This window comes from Dendropsophus ebraccatus, chromosome 3 (assembly GCF_027789765.1).
Source record: "Dendropsophus ebraccatus isolate aDenEbr1 chromosome 3, aDenEbr1.pat, whole genome shotgun sequence".
Classification (NCBI taxonomy): Eukaryota; Metazoa; Chordata; class Amphibia; order Anura; family Hylidae; genus Dendropsophus; species Dendropsophus ebraccatus.
The window spans coordinates 10,285,838-10,295,988 of NC_091456.1; positions in this window are offsets into that span (position 1 = coordinate 10,285,838).

A 10,151-nucleotide genomic window follows, 5' to 3' on the forward strand; every position below is an offset into this window, starting at 1 on the left:
CAGCATCAAATCTGTACCAACAAATCTGCTGCAGATCTGCTGCGTTTTTGCTGCGTATACGGTGTGTGTGTTTGTAGCTTCACACGTACCGACTCGCAGCGTTACTAACGCTCCGAGTCGGCTAGGTCCTGGCAGATCACTGTCACTACATACATGCAGCGGTCTGAACGACCGCTGCGTGTATGTAATTCTGCCGGCCGCTTAACCCCTTCAGCTGCCGCCTGGCTCCGACTCTGTATACATTACCTCTCCTCGCTGCACGGGGTCCCGGCGTACTGCTCTCCCGCCCAGCCAATCAGTGTGTTGCCCTGCCGCAGCCACTGATTGGCCGGGCGGGAGAGCAGTACGCCGGGACCCCATGCAGCGAGGAGAGGTAATGTATACAGAGCGGGAGCTGAAGGGGTTAAGTGGCTGGCAGAATTACATACACGCAGCGGTGGTTCAGACCGCTGCGTGTATGTAGTGAAAGTGATCTGCCATAACCTAGCCGACTTAACGCTGCGAGTCGGTACGTGTGAAGCTACCCTAAAGGTGCGTGCACACTGTGGAATGGCGACAGATAACCCGTCACGCATTCCGCAGCTCGCACCCATCGGCGGACTGATGCGGGTGCGCACGTCTCCGCCCATGTTATAGACTTCATTCTATGTTCATTCTTTGGACGGAGGGCGGACCCCGCCCATGCATAAAATGGAGTCCATGACACGGACGGAGTTGCGTACACCTGCATCAGTCCGCTGGCGGGTGCCAGCTGCGGAATGCGTGACGGGTTATCCGTCGCCATTCCGTAGTGTGCACGCACCCTTAGGCTATGTTCACACAACATGTTTTGCATTAACCATGGCTATTGTTGCAATTTGCAACAACGGCCGTGATTTATACAAAATGTACGCTGTATTTTATTGAATGGAATCCCGGCCGCACAGAAAACTGACATTTCTATTCAATAAATATCGGCCGCACAGACATGTCAGTTCACACAATGGAGTGCGCGGCTCCGGACACACGGGCCATTGTCTGCCCACATCCCAATTAGTCAGAAATGAAAACCATCTAGCCAATACTGCAGTACCGGCTGTTCTGTGACCTGGGTCACACAACGGCCGGTCTCATACGTGAGGCTTATTAGGGCTTATTCCCACGTCTTGTATATTACGGATGCTACGGAAGCCTTGTAGTGTAATGTTTCCACACCCGGCATGATGTATCAGTACCTTGCCGGGAGCGGAGAAACTGTTTTATGGCTCTGTCATTACAGTGCAGCAGAGATTCAGACAGTTTTCCTTTTCCTGGCAAGAAGATATTGATACATCATGCCGGATGGGGAAACAATACACTTCAAGGCTTCCCCGCCCGTAGCATCCGTAATTACAGGTGTCATGTGACTCGTTAGTGTTAGAAGGTTTCAGGTGTGAATGAGGAGCAGGTGTGCTCAATTTGGTGGTATCGCTATCGTACAGGTCCTGGGAAGTCCAACATGACACCTCATGGCAAACTGGAGATAAAAAAAATCGTCATATCCAAAAGGTTGTATGTGTTGTATGAGTCCCAACGCCCGCCCGCTTGGGCCCTACAATTAGGACAATAGGGGGAGCATTACAGACCCCAGTATTAGTGTCCCCAGTACATTACAGCCAACAGTATCAGAGTCCACAGCATGTTACATACACCGTTATCAAGCCCCCAGCAAAGAGAGTGTTATCTAGCTTTCCCGGGCTCCCAACTGTGCCTACTCTTCAGCTCAGCAACATCTGCTTACACAGAGGTGAAAATACCCCTGGGAAAGCTGTATAAGATGCTGATAAAGCTGGGTGACCTCCATCATACTGACTACAAGATGCTGGGAAAGCTGGGTGACCTACCTCCATCATGCTAAGTACTAGATGCTGGGAAAGCTGGGTGGCCTTCATCATGCTGACTACAAGATGCTGGGAAAGCTGGGTGACCTCCATCATGCTGACTATAAGATGCTGGGAAAGCTGGGTGACCTCCATCATGCTGACTATAAGATGCTGGGAAAGCTGGGTAACCTCCATCATACTGACTACAAGATGCTGGGAAAGCTGGGTGACCTCTATCATGCTGAGTACTAGATGCTGGGAAAGCTGGGTGACCTCTATCATACTAACTACAAGATGCTGGGAAAGCTGAGAGACCTCCATCATACTGACTACAAGATGCTGGTAAAGCTGGGTGACCTCTATCATGGTGACTACAAGTGGCTGGTAAAGCTGGGTGACCTCCATCATACTGACTACAAGATGCTGGGAAAACTGGATGACCTCCTTTATACTGACTACAAGATGCTGGGAAAGCTGAGAGACCTCCATCATACTGACTACAAGATACTGGGAAAACTGGATGACCTCCATCATACTGACTACAAGATGCTGGGAAAGCTGGGTTACCTCTATCACACTGACTACAAGATGCTGGGAAAGCTGGGTGACCTCTATCATGCTGAGTACTAGATGCTGGGAGAGCTGGGTATGCCTGAGTATACAGAGAAGGGGCAGCGGATCCTGTATGTTACAGTGATATAATAACCCTCACCCATGTACTGTACAGGACCTGGTGCTGATATGTCTCCTTTGTCACTATCCGTACCTACCAAACCTCCTATATGACTATCCTTACCTACCAAACCTCCTCCTATGTCACTATCCTTACCTACCAAACCTCCTCCTATGTCACTATCCTTACCTACCAAACCTCCTCCTATGTCACTATCCTTACCTACCAAACCTTCTCCTATGTCACTATCCTTACCTACCAAACCTCCTCCTATGTCACTATCCTTACCTACCAAACCTCCTCCTATGTCACTATCCTTACCTACCAAACCTTCTCCTATATCACTATCCTTACCTACCAAACCTTCCCCTATGTCACTATCCTTACCCACCAACCCTTCTCCTATATCACTATCCTTACCTACCAAACCTTCTCCTATATCACTATCCTTACCTACCAAACCTTCCCCTATGTCACTATCCTTACCTACCAACCCTTCTCCTATATCACTATCCTTACCTACCAAACCTTCTCCTATGTCACTATTCTTACCTACCAAACCTTCCCCTATGTCACTATCCTTACCTACCAACCCTTCTCCTATATCACTATCCTTACCTACCAAACCTTCTCCTATGTCACTATCCTTACCTACCAAACCTTCCCCTATGTCACTATCCTTACCTACCAACCCTTCTCCTATATCACTATCCTTACCTACCAAACCTTCTCCTATGTCACTATCCTTACCTACCAAACCTTCCCCTATGTCACTATCCTTACCTACCAACCCTTCTCCTATGTCACTATCCTTACCTACCAACCCTTCTCCTATATCACTATCCTTACCTACCAAACCTTCTCCTATGTCACTATCCTTACCTACCAAACCTTCTCCTATATCACTATCCTTACCCACCAAACCTTCTCCTATATCACTATCCTTACCTACCAAACCTTCTCCTATGTCACTATCCTTACCTACCAAACCGTCTCCTATATCACTATCCTTACCTACCAAACCTTCTCCTATGCCACTTAGGGTACTATTTCACGGGCCGAGGAGGGCCCGATCAACGATGTAAACGAGCGCCGATCTGCTAGATCGCTGCTTGTTTACTGGGCCTATTCCACAGCCCAAAGATGGTTGAGCGAGGGCTGCAGGGACATCGTTACCGATGTCCTTGCAGCCCTTGCACCATACATTACCTGTCAGGTCTTCTGTTCCGTCCTCCTCCCCGGGTCCCGCGCACTATGGCTTTAGAATGGCCTGTCAGCGGACAGACCACTCAGCCAAACACAGGTCGCGGGGGTCCCGGTCTGTAATTGGCTGAGCACTCCGTCAGCTGACAGGCCATTCTGAAGCCATAGCGCGCGGGACCCGGGGAGGAGGACGGAGCGGAACAGAAGACATGACAGGTAATGTATGCTGCTGCTGCTTTTCAAATCATCGGTCGCCCACCGCGCACCGCTATTCAACCGTAGTGATGCACGGTGGGGGAACGATGATTTTAGGTCTGGCCCAAAATGAACGATCATTGGCTGATCGTTCTCTCTATTTCACAGAGCGATAATCGGCCGATTATCGTTACTGTGGAATAGGGCCCTTACAAACATATTAAAAAGGGTAGGACCCAGAACAGACCCCTGTGACATCACTTGTTACCAGTCTCTGCTCAGCAAAGCTGGCACCAGCACCTCTAGGGGTCCAGTCTTACCGCCCCCCTCACCATCTCCTTTCACTCCCCAGTTCTCCCGAATCAGCTGTTAAAACGCATAATAAGCCTACAATACCACCATATTGCTCCCGATCACCATACGTGCCTATTAATTTTTTTTCCGCTGCTGCAATGAAGAAAACATTGCCTGGCACGTCAGAGCCACAAGCCGGCTCCACTGCTTTAAACAAGAGTATTGGTAAATGTACTAATACAGAGACAGATTATAGAGAATCTGGTACCAGTATGACATCAGTATTTCATCAGTATTTCTGTGGAGTAAATACTGACGGGCGGTCATCTTGGCAGGGGATCAAACTACAGTAATCAAATGCAATACAGATGAAATACTGATATGGATGAAATACAGATGCACTTTATATTTGAATCCCTCCCCATAGACTTCAATGAGTATTTTCCAACCCCACAATTTATTTTATACACCTGAGTAGCCTCGTAGATTAAAGTGTCACTGTCGTTGAATTTTTTTTGCAGAAAGGGGTGGAGGGAGATGAGGCACCAAAACAGGACAACATAGAGTTAATTTACAGCTACATCACCGGGCTATCTCCTCTGAAGTCAGCACTGAATTCTCTGACCTGTGAATACCGGCTTTCACACAGATCCCGCCGTGTAATCCTTTGTTCTCTGCTGGTGACTAATCTCCCTCTTCCCCCCTCCCCTCTGTATAAGTTACACAGGGCTCGACTGATGTAAAAGAGTCGGAATTTCCTGATAATGAGCAGTGAATGAGGAGGGGAGGGGGGGGAAGTCTTTCTGAATGCAGATAATGGCATATTTGCCTCATAAACCCAATTACAACATTTCTTAAAATCACCTGTACTATTGATTTCTGCAAAAAAAAAAAAAAACGACAGTGACTCTTTAACCCCTTAACCACATAGGGCGTATATTTACGCCCTGATGCCGTTAAGGACGTTCAGAGCGGGGCCGCGCGGCGACCCCGCTCTGAACCGCGGCGGTCCCGGGTGCTGCTTGTAGCCCGGGACCGCAGGTATTAGCGGGCACGGTCCGATCGCCGTGCCCGCTAATACAGTAATCGGATGCAGCTGTCAAACATGACAGCTGCATCCGATTACCGGACGCAGTGTCATCCCTGGTGTCTAGTGGGGAGATCGCTCCTCCTGGATGTTATCCCGGAGGAGCGATCTCCGTAACTGAAGCCGGCCGGGGACCGCTCCAAGATGGCGCCGTCCCCGGCTCGGCACTCATTTACTTACGGCTGCAGCAGCCAGAAGTAAACGAGTGCCTATTTCATGGATCTCTGCAGCATATCTATGCTGCAGAGATCTCAATGAGAGATCAAAGCACTTATACTAGAAGTCCCCCAGGGGGGGATAACCCTAACCCCAGGGGGCTTCTAGTATAAGTGTAAAAGTAAAAATAATAAAAGTCTGAATCACCCCCCTTTTCCCAGGTTATAAATAAAAGTAAATAAATAAATAAACAAACATGTTTGCTATCGCCGCGCGCGTAATCGCCCAAACTATTCATTAATCACGTTCCTGATCTCGCACGGTAAACGGCGTCAGCGCAAAAAAATCCCAAAGTGCAAAATTGCGCATTTTTGCTCGCATCAAATCCAGAAAAATTGTAATAAAAAGCGATCAAAAAGTCGAATATACGCAATTAAGGTACCGATAGAAAGAACACATCATGGCGCAAAAAATGACACCTCACACAGCCCCATAGACCAAAGGATAAAAGCGCTATAAGCCGGGAATGGAGCGGTTTTAAGTGATGTATATTTGTTGACAATGGTTTGAATTTTTTACAGGCCATCAGATACAAGAAAAGTTAGACATGTTATATATCGTTTTAATCGTAACGATTTGAGGAACATATATCACAAGTCAGTTTTACCCCAGGGCGAATGGCGTAAAAACACATTTTTCGCAGTGTACTTTATGCAAAAATTCAGTCTGCCATTGCAAAGTACAATTAGTGACGCAAAAAATAAGGGCTCATGTGGGTTTCTAAGTGGAAAAATGCAAGTGCTATGGCCTTTTAAGCACAAGGAGGAAAAAACGAAAACGCAAAAATCGAAATTGGCTCTGTCCTTAAGGGGTTAAGGACCACGGGCGTATATTTATATTTGAACCGCCGCGTTCCCGGGTGCCGCGTGTAGCCTGGGACCGCGGCTATTAGCGGGCACTGTCCGATCGCTGTGCCCGCTGATAAGGTAATCAGATGCAGCTGTCAAAGATGACAGCTGCATCCGATTACCGGATCCAATGCTTCCCTGGTGTCTAGTGGAGATCGCTCCCCCGACACGTTGTCCCGGAGGAGCGATCTCCGTACCCGCTGCCGGCCGGGGTCCGCTCCAAGATGGTGCTGATCCCGGCTTGGCACTCATTTGTTTTCAGCTGCAGCAGCCGAAAGCAAACGAGTGCCGATCTCATTGATCTTTGCTGTATAACTATACAGCAAAGATCTCAATGAGAGATTAGTATACTTATACTAGAAGTCCCCCAGGGGGAATAACCCTAACCCCAGGGGGGAATAACCCTAACCCCAGGGGGGAATAACCCTAACCCCAGGGGGGACTAACCCTAACCACAGGGGGGAATAACCCTAATCCCAGGGGGAATAACCCTAACCCCAGGGGGGAATAACCCTAATCCCAGGGGGGCTTCTAGTATAAGTGTAAAAGTAAAAAAAAAGTGTTGTTGTCAATAAAAATCTTCCTCCCCTAATAAAAGTCTGAATCACCCCCCTTTTCCCAGATTATAAATAAAAGTAAATAAATAAACATGTTTACTATCGCCGCATGCGTAATCGCCCAAAATATTAAATTATCACATTCCTGATCTCGTACTGTAAACGGCGTCAGCGCAAAAAAATCCCAAAGTGCAAAATTAAGCATCTTCGGTCGCATCAAATCCAGAAAAATTGTAATAAAAAGCGATCGAAAAGTCGTATATGTGCAATCAAGGTACCGATAGAAAGAACACATCATGGCGCAAAAAGTGACACCTGACACAGCCCCATAGACCAAAGGATAAAAGCGCTATAAGCCTGGGAATGGAGCGATTTTAAGGAACATATATTTGTTAACAATGGTTTGAATTCATACATGTTGTATATCGTTTTAATCGTAATGACTTGACGGACATATATAACATATCAGTTTTACCCCAGGGTGAATGGCGTAAAAACAAATACCCCCCAAATAAACAAAATGCTTTTTTTTTTTCAATTTCACCACACGTATAATTTTTTTCTGGTTTCGCAGTGTACTTTATGAAAAAATTCAGCCCGTCATTGCAAAGTACAATTAGTGGCGCAAAAAATAAGGGCTCATGTGGGTTTCTAGGTGGAAAATTGCAAGTGCTATGGCCTTTTAAACACAAGGAGGAAAAAACGAAAACCCAAAAAACGAAATTGGCCCTGTCCTTAAGGGGTTAAAGTGTGGCCATACTATTATGGTCGTGTGAAATTGGCCCATACCAGACTTTTTTTTATAAGGTTGTGTACAGATAGTTGCAGGGCATAGATCTCACATGGACAGAACATATGGCGGGTTGTTAAAGGGGTTCTCCAGGCATGAGGCCTTTTTTCACTATGGCGGGGGAGGAAGTGGATAAAAGCAACAACATCCACCTACCTCCCTGGTCCAGTGCTGGGGCCCGCATCACGCTGCTCCAGTCCCCCGCTTCGGGGTCCCTCCTCTACCACTGAATGGCTGAGCGGTCTTGATACATCATGTCTCAGACCAGCATCTGAGAACTGAAGCAGTGTGATGCGGGCCCCAGCGCTGGAACTGGGGAGGTAAGCGGACGTTAATGCTTTCATCCACCCCCTCCCCGGCCATAGCGAAAAAGGGCCTCTCGCCGGAGTACCCCTTTAAAAAGATGCTTTTGTCCCGTGACATTTATATCTGTTATCAATGGCTTTGGACTACAACTGGTGAATTCCTTGGTTAGGCATACTGAGGTTGTAGCTCCTACCAAGGACTCTGCCTGAAGGTGCCCCTTGATTCTAATCACTAACTTGTGAGATTCCGGCTGCTTTTCCTTCTCGTGAAGCTTCCTAGAAATGGTCTTATCGAATGTAATATATATTTAACATTCATTAAATTATTTACTCAATGATTGAAATTTCTAGAACATATTTACATTGATTACTTATAAATTAATCTGAATTCACTTTATGTTAAAGAGGTACTCCGGTAAAAAAATTTTTTCTTTCAAATCCACTGGTTTCAAAAAGTTATATAGATTTGTAATTTACTTCTATTTAATCTCAAGACTTCCCATACTTATCAGCTGCTGTTTGTCCTGCAGGAAGGGGTGTATTCTTTTCAGTTTGACACAGTGCTCTCTGCTGCCACCTCTGTCCATGTCAGGAACAGTCCAGAGCAGTAGCAAATCCCCATAGAAACCCTCTACTGCTCTGGACAGTCTCAATCGCAGACAGGGATGGCAGCAGAGAGCACCATGGCCACCACAAACGTGTGCCAATCAGTGAAATTGGTGCTCGTTTGCAGTGCCTTCTCATGGCACAAAAAATCGAGCATCCAGGCTGCACAAATAATCTATATATTGTTTGTGCAGCCATGAAAATTGACAGCACAGATATACATATATGCGTGCTGTCAGTTTCTAGATCACACAGCAGTACATACTTACCTAGTGTGCTGCTGCTGTGATCCAGCATCCAGTTTCTCTGGCTGTTCCATCCAGCCGCTGTGTCTTCAGGCCCTGCCCCCTATGGCTGTCAATCATTCCGGAGGAGACGGGGCCTAAAGATGCAGTGTCTGGATGCAAGAGCTGAAGAAGAGGATGCCAGATCACAGCGGCATCGCACTAGGTAAGTATGTACTGCTGTGTGATCTGCAAAATGACAGCACAGATATATGTATATCCATGCTGTAAGTTTATCTTAATCATTATCGACCTCACATCCCCTGTGCAATAACAATACATTTTGAAGCCTGTTGTTATTTGTGGCTGCTCACCTCCTATTCCTAATGAATGAGGTCTCAGATTTAACCCAGTATTCTAGTAAGTGGTCTAAGCCTCACAACCTATATAAAGGGACGGCCTCGGCCTCCTCTGCTTGAGGAGCTGTTTGCTTTCTTTATCGTCGAGGTCTTAGCAGAGGTCTTTGTCTAGAGCAAAGTTCATGTTAATGTCTCACTCCTTCATTGTGCAATGTTCACATTCACACTAAACAACAGAGTTTGCACAGACAATGTTAATCTTTGTTTTACAGAAAAGTAATTAAATTAGCGAATCTTTCATCCTAGTCCTTCCAATTTCAGGTCTTTGTTGTAAAGCAATGATCCAGGTGAGGTAAGCTATCTATTACATCTATGTATTTAAAATCTTAATTTAGCCATCCTTACCATTGTCCCATTTCATGATGTAATGGGGCTGTCCCATCTAGGAAATCTTTGTTTTTGAGCCCCTTTAAGGGCCATATTCAGAGTGTGGCTGTCAATGATTCCTACTCCCCAGTTACTGGGCTCACATTTGTTTAACTTGTTTTTCAATGATATTGTGGATGGAATTAAAGGGATAGTTCACCAAGAAAAACAAAATTCTTTCAAATCAGCTGTTGCCAGAGATTTGTAATTTACTTCCATTAAAAAAATCTCCAGTCTTCCAGTACTTATTAGCTGCTGTGCATCCTGCAGGAAGTGGTGTATTCCTTCTAATTTGGTGTGCAGGAGAGGTTTTTTATGGGGATTTGCTATTGCTCTGGACAGTTCCTGATATGGACAGAGGTGGCAGCAGAGAGCAGTGTGTCAGACTGGAAAGAGTATGCCACTTCCTGCAGGACATACTGCAGCTGATAAGTCCTGGAAGGATTGAAATTTTCTGAAAGAACTAAATTAAAAATATTTGGCACCAGTTAATTTGAAAGAGTTTTTTTTTGTGAACTACCCCTTTA